Consider the following 17,097-nt stretch of genomic DNA (forward strand, 5'->3'; position numbering starts at 1 on the left):
CCCCCCCCCCCAGAACGTTCCCTCTAGTGTAGGGCCGCCCTCACCTGTTCTGGCCGGGTCCCTCGTGGGGCCTGGCACAGCACAGTGAGGGTGGCTGCAGCAAAGCTCTGAGACACCTGCCACGGGACACCTGCCAGAGGCTGGCGTTGTGACTGGGGAGCACGATGCCCCGGGTCGTGGTGAGGACACGGCCACTCCTGGCTCCAGACGGCGGCACAGGTGCCCAGGAGGGATGCGCTCACAGCAGGTGCAGAGACCCCGGGCAGCTGTCTGCCCCTTTCCACCTGCAGCTTGGCCACGTCCCTTCCGCCCTGTCCAGGTCCCTGTCTTGCAGACTCTGGGAGGGAGGAATTCCAGGGTAGGAGACAGGAGGACCCAGAAGACACTGGGTGGTCAGTGTGACAGCAGCTAACACCTTCCTTCAGATGGTGCCACCTGATCCCAGTTCCATTCCTGCACCTTCGCTGACAAGGTCCACTCCTGAGTCTGTCCCCTGTGTCCAGGAGGGTGGAAAGTTGCTTTCTTTCTGGAGCCACAGACCCCACACCAGCCACAAGCAAGGGAGGAAGGTCACGGGAAGGTCACCACCACCAGTGGCACCTGACAGGGGCTTTTCCCCAGGGCAGAAGGTTGGCTCACCCTGGCCTCTAGGACTGACCACTGGGGTGCATTCCACCAGGAAGCCACCTGACCACAGCCCATGCTGGAGGAGGCTTCCAGAGGTGGCAGCCAGGGAGGCTCAGCCCTCATCAGTAGGCCTTGGAGGAGGCCGGGTCCCAAGTCTGGCTGCCCCCGTGCCTTGCCCGCCCGCCTTCCACCAGGGTCAGCACAAAGGCCCTGCCAGAGGAAGCCCCCACCCTGCCCTGTACAGCCCCCAGAACTCTCCTTGCCATCAATCCCTGGGTCCGGGACTGGCATAGCACAAAGGGACAAAGAAAGGAGTCATGTGGCAGAGGACCCTGAGCCCGGGTGCAGGCTCCTGGGCCACCGGCCCTCACCCCCAAGTCTCCCTGTGTCCTCCCTCTCCCTGGAGCTGCTGGACCTTGGCCTCACCCTTCCACCCGCCATCCCTGGCTCCACAGCAGGGAAACCCAGCTTCACAGGCCCTGGGACTCTCGGTGCCCTTGGACCCTCCAGTGAGCCAGGGGGCAAGTTTTCAGAGACCCAGGAGGCCCCTCTGTGAAGGTGGTCAGGAGGATGGGGGCTCAGGGGCCAAACGGAGCCTGCTGCTGAAGGTAAGCAGGGCGCTGGGCGAAGGACCATCCAAACACAAGAAGTGCCCCCCAGGGAGAGAAAAGAGGCTCTCAGGAAGACTCAGGGAGCCGGCGGGCTTTTCCACAAGCCCCACACCATGAGGGGTCAGCTGCCCAGCAGGCTGACCACCCAAAGGAGAAGAATAGCACTAGGGCTCAGAAAGGGTGCGAAACGTGTGGACAAGGCACAGGACCAGCCGGCGTGGTCAGACAGACCCCGCACATCCTTAATGCTGGGAATGAGCCCTCAAGTCAGGGTGGCGTCCTGCCCGCCCCCCGCCCTGCTAGTCCTGTTGAGCGGGGAAGTGGGAGGTTCTGGGCCTCAGCCGCCTGTCCTGCTGCCCCAGGTTCATGGGAGAGCTGAGCGGCCAGGGGACTTAGGATTCAGGGTAAGCTCACCTTTCCCCGTGGATGAGGTCCACTCACAGGCGAGTAGACTCCGTTTCTGGAGACAGGGTGTCCTGAGCTGCTGGTGTGGGAGCAAAGCCCTGCAGACCGATTCCCCTGCACACTCAGGGGCCTTGGCTGGGGCTGCCCCGTCTCACACGGCAGCACACTTGGAGCTCAGGCTGAGCTGGAGCCCAGCTGCCCTGCGATCCTGGAGCCCATAGCTCTGGAAACACTCCTGTGAGTGTCCAGCTTCACCCTGGGGTGCGACCAGCACACGAGTGCACGCACCCCTCCCGAGGGGGCGATAGAACTTGATGAATGTTTGCATCTTGACATTCCTATTGTGCCCCTTCCCAGCTGCCCTGAACCCTGACCATGGCCGGGGGAGCTCCCTGGCAGCAGGACGGAGGCTCACCTCTCCTAGGCTGGTGGAGACGGAGGCTCTGCAGTGTGCATTCACCTGGGCCACCTTGACCCTGCACCACCTGAGACCCCTGCCCTTGCCCTGCACCCAGGTCTCGGGGCCTTCTGGAGTAGGAGTCCACTGCAGAGCACCACTGTTTCTCTCTCCCTTCTTCTTCATGGGCGCAGTGGCTTTGCAGACCTGTGACTAAAGCCACCATGCACCTTTCTGACCACACCTGTGTGGTCCTGGGGGACACAGCGAGGACCACCTGGTCCCACGGAGGTGCTCCTGCTGGGGGAGAGTGGCTCATGTCCCTCCGTCCCACAGGAACGAGAGCTCCCGTTAGGGCACGTCCTGACAGCCTGCAGGGAGGTTGGTGCATGGTGCTTTCTCCTTGGGGTTGGACTTGCAGTCCTGCTCTGACCGATGACTCTGAGCACCTTGTCCTAGGCCTGTGGCCAGCTGCGGGTCTTCTTTGGGAATTTTGTGTGAGTTTCTGAAAGTCTTAATGGTCATGACTGTCAGTTCGCTAGGGCTGCTGCACCCCAGCACCTCAGGCCAGGGGCTGGGGCTGGGACACCCTTCACTGCCCTGTGCCTCAGACCTGGGGCTGGGGGCACCCTTCACAGCCCTGTGCCTCAGACCTGGGGCTGGGGGCACCCTTCACAGCCTTGTGCCTCAGACCTGGGGCTGGGGGCACCCTTCACAGCCCTGTGGGACCCAGGTCTGAGACCCAGTGTTCGCAGCGGGTCCCCTCTGAGAACCGTGAGGGAGGATCTGCTCTCGATTGCGGACGGCCATTGTCTCCCTGTCTGCACGGGTCTGTCCCTGTGTCCAGATCCCTTTTCAGAGGCCATTGGTCCTGTTCCATCAGGGCCCCCCATGGCCTTGCTCCTGCTTGGTGAGCTCTGTAGGAGTCCTTCTCCAATCGAGGCTGCCTCCTGAGGCTCCGTGGTTTTCACCCCGACTCAGGAGTTTGGGGGGTACATAATGACTCAGTCTGCAGGGCTCGGGGGGCTCACAGCTCGTGCCCAGGGATGGTGGAGATGGTGGCACTCAGGGCACACAGGCGCTCCAGGCCCATGTGGGGCGGACATGTTCCCCTCCTTCCCTGCAGTGTTGTGCCCACCTTGGGTTCTGCGGGGACAGGAGCCTGCTCGTCAGAGACCCCAGCAGGTCCTTCTCCAGAGGGGCAGGCAGCAAACTCCTGAGGCAGGAGGGTGGAGGATAAAGGTGCTGCTGTCTGAGAACTCAATTTTTGGTGGAATGGAGGCTTTGGCTGCTTTGAAAATCCACTCGTTCCTGTGCTCAGAGGAAACTGACCCGGAAGAGGTTTGTCAGCCAGGCGTCTCTGCCCTCCTGCCAGGGCCGTGCCAGGGCCTGCCCTGTGGGACCAGGGTGCTCAGAGGGACCTTTGGTCTGGCCTGGCCCTGGGCGGTGGGAGTGGGCTGCACTTGCTGCTGAGGTTGTTGTGTTGGGGGGAGGCGGGTGGCACCCCCACCTGCAAACCTTTCTCCTGACCTGTTACGAGGCAGAGACACAGGCTTCGTTTTAAATAATACAATTAAAAATTCCACCTCTGAAACATGGTAATTGTAATCTGTCTCATCTCTAAGTGTAATTATATTAAACTCCAATTTTCCCTCAAATATGCATTCTAATTCAATTTTCCTTTTTTTCTCTTCTTAACTAAATCTATTATCATTCCCTCAGTTAAATTATGCTTATTTAATCTTTGATGAGACCTTTCACTGGCAATCAGCTGATTTACATTAATGCCCCCAGGCCTTGGGGAGGGCAGGGGCTCAGCTCCCCGAGGCCCTGGGGAGTGGGAGCTGGGGAGGTGTGGGGGAGGTGGCCAGACCCTGGACAAGGCTTGGGGCTTCCCCAGGCTTCCTCCCTGAGGGGTTGCAGCCACACTCCCAAGGGCAGGGGGAGACAAAGGAGCAGAAGACCTCGAGAGGAGGGCCGAGCCCACCCAGCCGTCCAGTGACCCTGAAGGCCATCCCTTCCCCACCCGGGAAGTGTCCATCCAGCACAGCACCTGCAGCCCACGGCCTTCCGCAGAGGAAACAGTAATTGTTAAAACGGTGGGTTGACCTCGATACTTCTCATTATCATATCACTTAATTAGGTATAAATCCCCCAGGTTTGTAGCTTTTTGCAACCATTAAATCACATGACTGTATGAATTAGATACAAAAATAATTGACAAAGCAAAACAAAACAAAGCAAAAAGTCAAATTAACACCCTCAGCTCAGAAAGAGGCCAAGCCTCAGTGAGGAGGGACTGTCACCAAGGTGGGCACAGTCCTATGGGCTCAGGGGTCACTTTCCTCGTGGGGAGATGGTGGCAGGCCCAGGCAGGGGCGCAGTGTCAGCAGCTACCAGCTGCTGGTCCTCTGAATGGAACACGTGACTTTGCCTGCTGGACAAGTGTGGAGGCCCAAACAGTTCAGTGAGGAAGGACGTTGGCCGCAGGCTTTGGTGACTCCCCAGGGCCCCCAGTCAGAGGCTCCGTGTGCCCAACAGCTCCGAAGGCAGGACTCAGGCCTCCCTGGCCCCTGCAGCCTGCTCACTGGGCAATGTGACCTCAGGGGCCTGCAGGGGAAATGCATTGGGGACTTACTGGGTGACCCCCAAAAAGCCAATGGGGAAAGGGACACAGATCCAAGTGGCCCCTAGGAGCCCCATTTCCCCAACCTCAAGCTGGATGTCAGAGTGACCATGGCCAGTGCACACCAGGCCACAGGACGCTGCTTTGGGCATTCTCCCAGGTTCGAGTCCTCAGGGCCCACTGGGAGAGCCCACGCCCGACATCACCTTGAGTCTACTCACCACCAGGGCCTTGCTTGCCTCGTGCCGTCTCCCTGACCTGCGGGCTTGTTAGACGGCAGGCTGGGTCTCCTCCTGCTTCAAAAGTCCCACTTCCGCCCACAGCCAGCGCAGCCTGGCCTGGAGAATCCGACCCCTCCCAGGGTGGCTCTGGTCTCTGTGTCCTCAGGGTCTGTCCTTACACGCCGTCTGATGGCTTGTGCCCCCTCGTGGGCTCCACCTGCTGACCAGGCAGCCGGCATCATCCTCCAGCCCTACGTGCCCTCAGAGAGTCCCCGGGAGCTGGGCTCTGCTGATCCTGCAGAAGGGACAGAACTAAGGCGACATGCTCCTGCTTCCCGGGTCCCACCAGCCAACGGGAGGGTGCCAGGCGACACGTTCTCTCCTTGGGGACCGAGGAGGTCAGCACAGTGCCATGTGTGCACAGACCAGGAGGGCAGCCCCAGGACCATGTGCAGCTGCCCTGGGCCACCCACTGCCATCACCTGAGGTGCCTCGCTGCCCTGGAGCTGCAGGTGAGGGACCCACTGAGGCTTGTCATGGCGAACGCACCACAACACCCCCACACTGCTCGGGCCCCCGAGGAGTGCAGAGGCCCCGCAGGGGAGGCCCCGCAGGCTGCACTGGGGCAGGAGGGGACACTGCCACCCCAGGGCAGAGTTCCTCTGAAGGTCTCACACCATGGGACGAGGTGACCCAGGTGACCAGGGCAAGCTCTGGCGCTCAGCCACAGACCACGGGCATTAGTCTACTCAACAAGTACTTCTCCACATAGCTGGGAGAGCCTGGGCCACTTGCCCGGGAAGCTGCCCATCACTGTCCGCCTGGCCAGCTCAGCACGCACTTTCACATGTCTTCAGACCTGACACTGTAAGGAGGGTGAGTCACGTCCCCTTACGGGGCTCAGGTGTTCTTCCTCCATCCCACACGCGACACTCGGTCCCCAGAATGGACGCAGCCCTTGAGGGTGTTTACTTGTCTCTGTGACGTGCTGTCACCTCAGTGCTGTGCCGTACAGACAGTGCTGTTCTAAACCGCTGCAAGGCTGGGCTGCTCAGGCCGCCTGAGGGGAGGGGAGGAGGAGACAGGCACGTGCTGGGCGTCAACCCAGGAGACACAGGAGGGTCAGGTCCTCTTTGAGCTGCTGGCCGTGCACCTTGGTGGCCTTCAGCCACTTCCTCTGTTCCCTGAGCTGGACTCCTCTGCCCTCAGCAGCGCCTGAGCTTGGCGACCTTTGCCTGGTGGACCTGCATGGCACCGTGCCCTGCCGTGCCCTGCTGGCCAAATCCTCCACCTGGGCTCAGTCCCTGGGCCGAGAGCCCTGCACAGGAGCAAGAGGGGCAGGCTTTTCCGGTGGGTGGCAAGTGTGACCTGAGCGGTGCCTCTCCCACTCGACCCCCCATCTCTGGAGCCCTCTCTCTGCCAGTCGGAAGAGAAACACCTGCTGTTCACTGGATCTGAGCGCCAGTCTGCCAGGGCCTGTGGGGCAGCTGGCTCCATGGCTGGGTCCTCACAGGGGGTTCCATCCAGCCAGCGGCTCAGGGGTGGAAAATCGGGAAAACCAGGGACTTCCAGAGCCCGGGCCCTTGGGACACTCAGGTTGTGCAGGAGGCTGGGAAAAGCTGTGCCAAGTGGGGCCAGCTGCCTGGGGACACAAACGCTGGCCGCCGGGTGGAGCCCAGGCTCCTCCCATGTTCTCGTGGAAGCCAAGTCCTCAGTCGAGAGCTCTGGTCAGATCCCAGGACCCTGGATTGGACTCACACAGACCCTTGTTGGGAGCTGTGCCCAGCAGTGTGTCCCAGCAGTGGGATGCTCACAGGGGATCCCCACCTCATGGTCATGTCCCCTCTGCAGAAAGAAAGAGCCCTCGGTGGGGAGTAAAGAGCCCCCACAGCAGAAGGCAGCGGCCCAGGCTGGGACGAGGACAGACCCAGCTCCCTGCTGCCACCCCAGTGTACGCGTACCCGACCCGGGCTCAGGCTGCAGAAGGCAGGGCAGACACGCAACGTCTCAGTCGTGGGAACATCCACATTATCGTCACATTTCGGAGGAAATACTTTTAATTGCAGAAACATACCAATCAGCATGTAATTTTTTCAAATAATTAAAAGCACTTTGTAAATTGTGACATTCCAATACTGCACTGCAAAGACTGGTTGCTTGAATATGGAGTCTAATTGTACTGTGATTCACATTCTGTAAATGGCCAGACATTTTTCAAATGAATGAAAATGTTCCACAAAATCAATTCATTATGTAAGAGCTACATATGACGAACTCACTGTCACAATAGCGTCCTCAGAGGCAGGAAGCCAGAACTGGGCGAGAAGCACCCTGCCTCGGGATCACCCAGGTAGGTACGTGCACCCCACCTCTCAGCTGAGGGATGCGGAGTCCCTGCCCTGGAGCAGGGGACAGCATGGCTGAGGGAGGCCCTGTGGATTCTCACGTCCCAGGGCACTGAGAGAAGGAGGGGACACTTGCTGCTTACCCCTCCCAGGCAGCAGGATCAGCTTCACAACCTGTGGCCAGTGCAAAAGAAATCAAGCAGCCCTTGCTGAGTAGCACTGAGCACCTCAGGACAGTGAGGGCAGAGGGCTGACCAGGAGGGCCCCGGACACCTCAGCATTGGTCAGCCACACAGAGGCCCTGGCAAAGCCAGAATTGCCTCATTGTCGGCCACAATCGGTCCAAGGGTGTCACGGGCACTCTCATTTTATCAGGGTCGCTGGCTGTGGCCCAAACCACCAGGGAAACTGTGTGTGTGTCCAGCATCTCTGTGCCAATGTGTGTGTGTGTGTCCAGCATCGCTGCTGCCACCTTGACCCTCACCCACCAGGCCCTGTGCCTGGACACAGACCTGCAGCCTGCGCCTGCTGCTCCAGGCCGGGGCAGGTGGAGGGGCAGGTGCAGTGTTGCCCTCCTGCCCACATCCAGCCAGGATTCCACGGCTCCCTCCAGAGGGGTCCAAGGATGCCCACGGCCACAGGGCCCACGCTGCCCACCCACGTTCCTCCCTAGCCAATGCTGGTCTGGGCTGGGGGAGTGGCCCAGGTCATTTGCTGCCCAAGCAGCTCTGGCCGCCAGGAGCAGCTGGTCCCACTCCATCTCTCCTCCTTCCTGTCTGACTAAAGCTGGGGCCTCCGTTGAGAAAATGTGTTTTATGAAACGTTTCTCACATTCTCTTTTCCCACGGATCTTGCCGGATAATGGTCACTCTTCTCCTTCAGGATCTCAAAGTGCAGCTGGGAGTAGGCTCAGGAGACACCTCTGTCCCTGGGGAGGTGGCTTTATCTGGATACACCTCTCAGGCTCAGCACCTCCCCTGCAGGCACCCAGACCCAGGGCTGAGTCTTCCACATGTGACACATGGGTGGCTTGTGGTGACCCTCAGCATGGGGACCTGGGACATGCCAGCTCCTAGGTGGAGCCTAGCTCCTCCATAAGACAGTGTCTCGTGGGATAACGTCCACAAGACGGTCACTGTGGCCCTCCTGCTGAGGACGATGCTGGAGCCCGCCCTTGTGGTGGGTCAGCCAATGGTCACATTCCCGCCCTGTGACCACAGCTGAGAGGGTAGGCAGCGGTGGGGGGCTTCCGTCTCTCCCAACTAGACACTGAAGGACTTACAGACCACAGGACCTGGGCCCCCGCAGAGGGGCTTCCTTTTCAAACAACCCCCTTTAAGACAATTTCAGCCATGTGACAAAAGTGAAATATGCCCATCTCATTTATTAAGCTTCTACCCAAACTTAGACATCAAATGTTTTATTAATATTTTCGATCATCCTTACAAGTTAAACCAGCCGTGAAAATTACCTTCAACAGAAAAAAAGGCTGAGAATGTATTCATTTCCAGGAGTCGCCCAGGAGCCGGGTAATTCAATCAGAAATGACGGGGGTGCGCTCCGGTGCATTTTCTCTGATGCAAATATTGAAATATTTAATTAATGTCAATCAGGCCTGGAAGAATGAGTCGGATCAACTGCAGCCAGAAACTCAGAGCCGCTGCCGGGCCAGGCTCAGGTGTTCCCTGAGCGCCCGCGAGGGCCGCAGTTTCCTGGAGCAGGGGTGCCTTGCAGCCTGGTGCCACAGGACTCCGTGTGGCTTTGGGAGCAGAGGGCAGGGAGCAGGTCCTCAGGCAGCCAGCCCTCCCCGTCCCTCCTGTCATGAGGTCCTCCTGGGCTTGTTCTTTCAGGACACGGGGTGTTTGGAACCAGCAAATGCAGCGTTTGGAGATTTCCAACCAACTGCCTCCCTGGGTGGGATTGTGTCCATCAGCAGCTACAGCTCAGACCAAGGTATCTGTGAGCATGTGGACAGGCTACAGAGAGCGCGTCCCAGGTGACAGGTGGCATGGCAGGGACAGATCCACTGACAGGCTCTTGGGGACCATCAGGCTCCAGTTACTCTGCAGGCACTGGGCTGGGGATGGGGGTGACCAAGTGACATGCACCCCAGGTCTCCACGCCCCCTTGGCCTGCTGTCTGGTATGGGATTGACCTCGGTGGGCAGCGAGGACTGTGGGTGCCCTGTGGAGTCAGCAGGTGTGTGCCTGGGCTCATGGTCCTCCCAGAGGACTACCAGGGCCTGTCTGCTCCCCTGTGAAGCCAGGTGCCCGAGCTCCCTGACCACCCTCCCCACAGACCCCAGGAACCTCCCTGAGGGGCAGGAGGGAGGGAGGCGCAGGGCACGTGGGGTGCTTCCTGGAAAGGCTTGCTTCTTGTCCAGCCACTCCCTGCACCGGCCTCCCCACACCTCCCTGGGCCACGCAAACCTGTCCACTGGCCACCTGCCACGCCATAGAGCACTGTCCACACTCCCCTTCAGTTGGCCTCTCCTGCCTGGAGCTGTCCATCCAGGGGACAGCACAGCTTCAGTGCGTCTCCCGCCCGCCTCCTACCCATGGGGACCTGTGAGGGCACCTCCGCCCCAGAGCTGGCACCCCTGAGGGCTGTGAGGGGCCCAGAGCCCAGGGGAGCACGAGGTTCAAAGCCCCTCCACACCGGGCCCAGTTCCCTGGTCAGTCTCACTGAGGAGGGAGGGAAGCTGGGACCCTGCGAGGGGGAGGGCTGGGTGGGCGGGCAGCTCCGCTGGCCCCGTGGCACGTCCTCCTCACCTGCCTGTGGGCGTTCCTCGAGTCTCGGGCAGCACACGCTTGGGGAAGTTCCCATAGGGGGCTCTGCCTGGGCTGGACCTGAGGGGCAGGAGGAGCCCCGGGGTCAGGATGGACCTGGGCACTGCAGGCCAAATGCAGTGCGGTTTCTGAGGTGGGCAGGGCTGGGTGCACGGGCTGTAGGGGGTGCCCAGGGCCCAGTGGGTAAAGGTGGGTGAGAAACCCACACAGGTGCCACAGTCCTCCAGGCCTGGAGCCACAGCGGAGCCCGAGTGTCCCGGGGGCGTGGGGTGCGGACCCCAAGCTCCTGGCACTGAGGACACTGATGAGACCGTGGTGGGGCACCTGTGTCACTTCTTACCACCGCCTGGGCACCTGCAGTCATCTCCACAAACCCCATTAAACATGCCAGCATCAGGCCTTGCTGACTCTCAAAGGTCCTGGAGTGACACTGGGGTCACTCAGGCCACATCCCACACAGAGGGCACCCGCTTCAGGTGTGGGTCACCTGGGTCACCAGGGCTGCCAGTTGGTGCACACAGAGGCCGTGGGCAAAGCCCGCCTCAGCTGAACAGCAGCAGAAGCGGCCGTGGCCGAGCGTGGGACGTCGCTGGCCCCAGGGTGTGGCTCTCCTGAGTCCACACTCCCCGGGAGCCGGGTGGGTGGCAGGCTCCTGTTCCATGAGTGCTTGTTCTACTCAGGGGCCCGACACTGCCCATCGGAAGTGGGCACCGTTGCAAACTGCACTGTGGCTCTGCAGCAGTGGCCCGTTCACTCTGCAAACCCTGCTGAGCCACACAGTCCAGGAGTGACAGGGTCACCCTGAGAGATGCCTGCCCTGGCAGGGCTCCCAGTCAGCAGGTGTGCGTGGCCTGAGCTCCTGCACACGCTCCACACAGACGCACAGGGACATGCAGGGCACACGCTTCTCCCCGCCTCCGTGCTTGCCCAGGTGAAGCCTCCTCAGCACAAGCGCGGCCCAGCCCCTTTGCTCCCTCCTTCCTGAATGGCAGCCTCTCTGTGGAAGAGCCCCCCACAGATGCTGGGCCGGGAGGTCCACACCCACGCCTCTGAACCATCGCTTAGCCGCCCACCCTGCAATGCCCTGCTCCCGTCCCGGCCAGCACGGCCCTGCCTGGGCCCCTGCTCTGCCCCCCTCGTCTCCCAGCCCCAGCAGTGCCCTCCCTGGGCCTGGTGGCACAGGTCCTTCCTGAGGGAGCTGCAGAGAGTCCTGCCGCGGCACGGCCTCACGCTGCGCCCTGTGTCTCCTGGCTCCTGGGCACCGTGGCCAGCGCTCGTCACAGGAGGGTGTTCCCCGAGAGCTCGCAGGCCCACGGTGCCAAAGGCCTGGCAGGGGAGGAGGAGGGTCCACAGGCCTCAAGTCCCACCGACCCTGTAGCCCACTGCCCCTCGTAGCCCACCTTCTATCCCACTGCCCCTCGAATCCTACCTTGTACCATCTGGCCCCTCGTAGCTCACCACCCCTTGAATCCCACCTGGAATCCCACCACCCCTCAGAGCCCACCACCCCTTGGGTCCCACCGCCCTCGAATCCCACCTTGTGTCCCATTGTCTGTGGAGCACCCAGGATGTCACAGGTGCTCAGAAGGTAGGACAGGGAGTGCCTGGCCCAGGGGACAGCCCACGGGACGACACTCAGGCCCTCCTCCCAGCAGGCCGGGCCCCCAGCGCTGTTAACACTTGCTATCACCCCAGGCAGCATCCAGTAGATGCCAGCTCCTTGCCGGAGGGGCATGTGGAGGAGGGGACATGGCCTCGGCCTCGGGCCCCACAGGAGGGCTCACAGACCACTCGAGGGCAGGAAATCCACACCCCCTGCTTCTGTGGCGGAGTCGTCCTGTGGGCACAGCAGGGGGTGCTACCAGCCTCACCCGGGCCTCTGTGCGGCTTCTGTCCTCTGGAACAACACATAGAACGTGAAGTTCGCCATTTGCACCGTTTTTAAGAGCACAGTCCAGTGGCATGAAGCCCATCCAGGCTGCTGGGCAGCCGTCACCACTGTCACCTCTAGATCACGCTCACCTCCCCACGCGGGAGCTCAGTCCCCTTAGACTGCCCTCCCTCCCCCGCTTCCAGGCCCACGGTGCTGCTTCCTGTCTGTAAACATGGCCGGGGGCCCACCTTCTTTCCACCCGCTTGACCATCAATGGACACTCTGGCTGCCTCTGCCCTCGGTTCTTGTGAATCGTGTTGCTGTGAGCCCAGCCCACGGCACAGCCCACAGACCTCCCAAGACCCAGCTGTCCATTCTTTGGGTTGTGGATGCAGAAGTGGGGTTCGGGGCCACCAGGCGATTGGGCCTTGTGGACTTGCTTTTAAGCACAGAACCAAGGAGCGCCCTCCTGCTCTCCCTGCCGCCCTCCCTCGGGCCTGACTTCCCAATCTCCCCTCTGATTAGTTCCAGGAGACCAGAGCACCCAGCCCGGAGCCCGAGGCCCTGGTAGCCTGCAGTTGGACTCCAGCTCTTCTGGTCCTTTCCTCTGCAGCCACCCATAGCTGGGCACCGGGTCCTCCCCACCTGGAGGCGTGGACCCAGCACCGGCAGCAGCGTCCCCAGCCCCCATTGGCAGGAAGGAGGGTGACCCGAGGTCCAGGGGCTGCCTAGGTCCGGCCAGCCCGTGGCAGAGAGGCCCGGCCTCCCTCAGCTCACTCCCTGATGTGGCCTCCTTGCGGTTTAGCCAGGTCCACCTGCCACTTGTGCTGTGAGGAGGTGACACTTCCTCACCTGTGACAGCAGAGGTCCCCTGGACCAGGCAGGCAGGTGGCATGGCGGGCTCCGGTGTCCCCCCAGAGGACCTGATGCTTCTCTTTCCCTCCTTCTCCTCTCTCCCTCTGTGGCTTGCCTTGCAGCAGGTGGACACAGGAAGAGCAGACCAGTCCACAGGCCAGCAGCTGCTCGAGGTGAGAGTCGGGCTCAGACTCGTGGCCCTGCCGCCTGGGTGAAGCGACTGATCTGCCCAGCACGAGCAGGTGGCCTGCGCCCGCCCTGGGAGGCATCCGCCAGCAATCAGCTGAGGCTGTTTACGTGGATCCTGTGCCAGGACAGGAAACCTCAGCCATGTCCTCCAGAGTCTCTCCAGAGACCCGCGTGGCCAGGCTCCCTGCACCTGGTCGGCGGTCCAGCTGGGCTGTGGGGTTGGGAGGGATGGGGGCTTACAGCTTATGCACAGACAAGGAGTCCATCCACCTTTTCGTCCACAGGCAGAAATGTCCCAGGAGACATTTTCTAGACAATGGGGGGGGGGTCAGACAGAAGACCCCCAGCTGTTCCGGGCAGTAGTGGCCCAGCACTGGTTGTCTGGAAGGCTCTCTGTTCAGGGCCCCTCCTGGGCCTCCTCTCCATCACCCCTCTGTCCTGTTGACCCATTGAGCTGGGGCAGGTGTGGGAGGAACAAGGGGCCAGCTGCCGTCCCTAGTGGTGGGGGGAGGAAGGCCGAGCTGGGGGTTGTCCCGTAAGAGGGGCCCTCAAGCAGAGCCAAGGCCGTGTCCTGGGTCTAAAGTGTGGGTGGATGGCTGTCAGAGACACTCAGGGCCGCCCCTCTCCAGCTGAGGACAGTCATCAGGACAGCTGCCCGGGGAGGTGGTCCTCAGGGAGGTCAGCGCCGTGAGCTCTCGTGAGTGCTGTCCTCTTGCAGCCGTCCACGCCCGGGCTCTGGCCTTCTTGGGCCTGCTGGCCTGGGTCAGCGCTGGGCCCCTCCGGCTCCTTCCCTTCAGTTCTGTTCCCGAGTGACCTTCCGTCTGAAAGCCCACCTGTCCTTGCTCCTGCGCTGAGGCTGGGGGCTCACACCAAATGACGTGCTCTGAAGGCGTCGGGGCCCCAGGATGCTCTACTGTCACCTGCCGCCCCTGGCCCGGCTCTTCCGTATTTGTCACCGATTCTCTGGGCTGTCTGAGAGGTTGGGTCATTGTCCCAGTTTCCATATGGGGACACTGAGGCACAGGGCAGAGAAGTGGGCAGGCACAGACCTGTGTCCGTGGCTTCTGCTCCTGACCCCCAGAAGCAGGTGCTGGGCAGAGGCGTTTGTTCACCCAGAAACCAGGACGTTCCACGGAGCTGACCCAGCCATGAGGGGGGACAGAGGCCATGGCTGACCGTGGTCAGCCCCTGGACAGGGCAGCTCAGCATCTCACAAGACCCACTGGGCTCTCCTTGGGGCATGTCCTGGCAGCAGGGCTGGGTGGGCTGGGTTCCCTGATTCTAACCAGATTCCTGGAGACGCTGGTCAGTGCCAAGTGGACTTTGGGCAGCGAGGCTGGGGTACAGAGGATGCCAGAGTCAGGTTGGAACAGAGGAGGTGGCCCAGGGAGCCCCAGGTGCCGACATGTGGTCATGGTGGGCTGTGCTGCCCTCTGCGCAGAAGCCCCTGCCTGGGCAGAGGAGAGGGGCTCCTTCACACAGCAGCAGGCCGAGATGCAGACAGCTTGATCCCCAGACGGAGTGTGACATTGTAAGGGCCACTGCTGGCTGGCACTGCAGACTGGACAGATGGTGTGTGATTGGTCACTGCAGGAAGATGGCCTGACAATGGGGAATGGGGGAGGGCCTGTGGTCACTGTTCACTCAGGCGTCCCTCCCCTCTGCTCTCGGATGGGAAGAAAGAGTGACATCCACGGCACAGAGGGCTTCGAGCAGACAGGACGTGGACGGGCACCAGAGAGACATGGACGCATGGTCCCTTGGTCCACACAGTCCCTCGTTCTTGTCCTGAACTCAGAGGAGCTGCTGAGCCTGGGTGGGTGCCCCCAGGCCCCCTTGCTGCATGACCCCTGCCCTCTGCGGGGGAGTCCCCCCCTCCATGCTGAGATGCTGCTTCCCCGGGAACCAACCCTTGCTCTGACCATCACAGAAGGTGCTGCACGCCCTGTGTGGGGCATGGGCCACCTTGGGGAGGCGTGCACCCACCGTCCTGCCCACCCACCGCCCTGCCCACCCACTGTGATGGGTCCCCAGGCAGCACGGCCCCGACCCTCCCCCTCATGGGCAGGATGGTCTGACTCTCACCCCTGGCGCCCACTCTCGCCTGCCTCCTTCTATTTGCATAATTTGCATCAGGAGAGACGCCCGTGTGCAGCCAGCCTGCTCCCCAATAACCCCGTCCAGATTGGAGCCCGCGGCAGCTGCAATCCATCATGCCTGGACTTGGGCCCGGGAGCGGTGATGGCTGTCCACTCTCGGGGACCAGCCCGGCCCAGGCCCCAGCGAGAGCAGTGATTGATTAACAAGCACAAGCCGAATTGCTCTCTGTAATGGTGATGAATACGGCCCGGACCTTCCTGGCCGGGATGTTGTTTAGCCATTTTTAGACCCACGGACAGCAATCAAGTTTCCTCAGCTGGCTATTAATTACCAAGCCGGCCTGCGGGAGGCCGGACGCCGGCCTTCTTTCCGGGGGTCCCATCTGTCACGGGCAAGCTGTGGAGGGCGGGTCTGCGCTGGGTTTCTCCCTGTGAAGCGAATTCTCCCAACGCAAGCTTTCCAAAGGAAACAAACCCCACTGACGCCAAGATGGCCGAGAGCAGCTCAGCGGGGACTGGCTGCCGTCCCCCACTCGGTGACAGCTCGCTGGCTCTGCCTTGGCCTCGCCACCTGCGTGGGGAACCTGGCCACGTTCTCTGCAAGCCACCACACTAGTCCTTCAGGACGGGCCCCACTCTCAGTGCCACTGGGGCACTGCCCTCCTGAAGACCAGTTCCCTGGACTGTCCAGGTTTGTAGCAACAGAGTCTGGAGGGCCAAGAACGGTGGCTCAGCAGTGTCACTGCTACACTCAGGGTGAAAATTTGTCTGGTTTAAACTGGGTTTTAAAGACGGGGAGCCGGCAGCAGGTCCCAGAGACTCAGGTACTCTTGAGGTCCGTGGGCACCTCGGGGTGGGCGAAGCGCTTCCTGTCTCCAGGACATGAAATCTGCACAGCCTCACTGGATGGATGAAGGTCCTGGTGGGCACGTGGCCCAGGGTCTGTTCGTGCAGCATATGGTGGAGCAGGGACATGCTTGGGCCTCTCGGTGCCTGTTAATGAGGTTGCGGGTCTGAGGTCACGTGACGTTGTGCTTGGCGGGATGTGTGGAGGACCAGCTCTGGTTGCACAAGAGGCCCGGATTTTAGAAATAAAGCAAAGGTAATGAGTGGAGTGCTGGGGTGTCAGGCATCCCTGTGCTCCGGGCCTGGGCCCCAGGGAATGGGCTCTGGGCTCTTAACCAAGTCTGGTCCCCTCCCAGATGCAGGCCACCAGACTGAGGCCTGGGAAGTCCTCGTGAATCGCTCTGCTCCTCCAGGAGACGGATCTCTTCGTCAGAACACTATCTTCAGGGAGGAACGGGGCATGGACTTATCTTAAAGTCAAACCCCAGGAAAACATGATGTATGAAAATCAGGATCTACACTGCAGATAGGTTTAGGGGACATGATTCATCTCGCAGAGAAGCAGGAAAATCTGTCTTTACAAGGGGACACACGAAGGTTTCTGCAAAGGCAGTTAGGCTGTGCATGCCAATATTTACTCAAAATGCTTACGGTCCTCGGGGCAGGAGCCCAGGGAGAGCGGACAGGGAGCGGGGAGTTCCAGGGCTGTCAGGGAAGAATCAACCGTCCACCAGAGGGCCGACAGATCTGCCGGGCACGAGAGGCTCAGCAGCCTGCTCGGGGTGTGAGGTCCAGCCTGGTGGGCGGCTGTGTGGGAATACCCGGCGGGCTGGGGTCCTGTGTGGAGCTGGACAGACTGCAGCCAGAGGGGCAGGCCTGGAGGGGCGCAGGCTGGTGGGAGCCGGCTCTGGACTTCTTGCCATGATGCCTGGGGCCTTGGCTTTGTTTCTCTGAGGCTATTTGTGAGCAGAAGGGATGGGCTCCTGCCTAGGTCTGTGGCCCAACAAAAGTGAGTGAAGGAAGGGGGAGGCCACGCACAGGGCCACGCGCACAGGGCCACGCGCACAGGGCCACCTCCACAGGGCCACCCGCACAGGGCCACCTCCACAGGGCCACCTCCACAGGGCTACCTCACAGGGCCACCTCCACAGGGCTACCTCACAGGGCCACCTCCACAGGGCTACCTCACAGGGCCACCTCCACAGGGCTACCTC

Source organism: Marmota marmota, unplaced genomic scaffold (assembly GCF_001458135.2).
Source record: "Marmota marmota marmota unplaced genomic scaffold, marMar, whole genome shotgun sequence".
Lineage (NCBI taxonomy): Eukaryota > Metazoa > Chordata > Mammalia > Rodentia > Sciuridae > Marmota > Marmota marmota.